The sequence below is a fragment of the Notothenia coriiceps genome, unplaced genomic scaffold (assembly GCF_000735185.1).
Source record: "Notothenia coriiceps isolate Sejong01 unplaced genomic scaffold, NC01 NC01_scaffold00000339, whole genome shotgun sequence".
Lineage (NCBI taxonomy): Eukaryota > Metazoa > Chordata > Actinopteri > Perciformes > Nototheniidae > Notothenia > Notothenia coriiceps.
This window is the reverse complement of record NW_011333040.1, coordinates 7,571,710-7,571,924: the sequence shown is the minus strand read 5'-3', so window position 1 is coordinate 7,571,924 and position 215 is coordinate 7,571,710. Positions and strand designations below refer to the sequence as shown.

Genomic DNA, 215 nt, shown 5'->3' with positions numbered 1-215 from the left:
AGCTACACCCCAGCTTCCACCTCAGCTACACCCCAGCTTCCACCCCAGCTTCCACCCCAGCTTCCTCCCCAGCACCACCCCAGCTACACCCCAGCTTCCACCACCCCAGCTTCCACCACTAGGCTCGGGGGGTTAGTTATTTAATCATCACTCATCGCGCTGTGTATGGAGGAGAAGGCGTGTGGTGTAGTGGGTTGTGCGTTGGTGTTGGGATC

General features: G+C 59.1%; 1 protein-coding gene across 1 annotated transcript in view; it reads left to right on the top strand.

Moving 5' to 3' along the window:
- LOC104950476 (zinc finger BED domain-containing protein 5-like) overlaps window positions 1-215 on the top strand; it is a 15,063-nt gene that overhangs the window by 14,073 nt on the left and 775 nt on the right. The gene's annotated exons all lie outside the window — the stretch shown is intronic.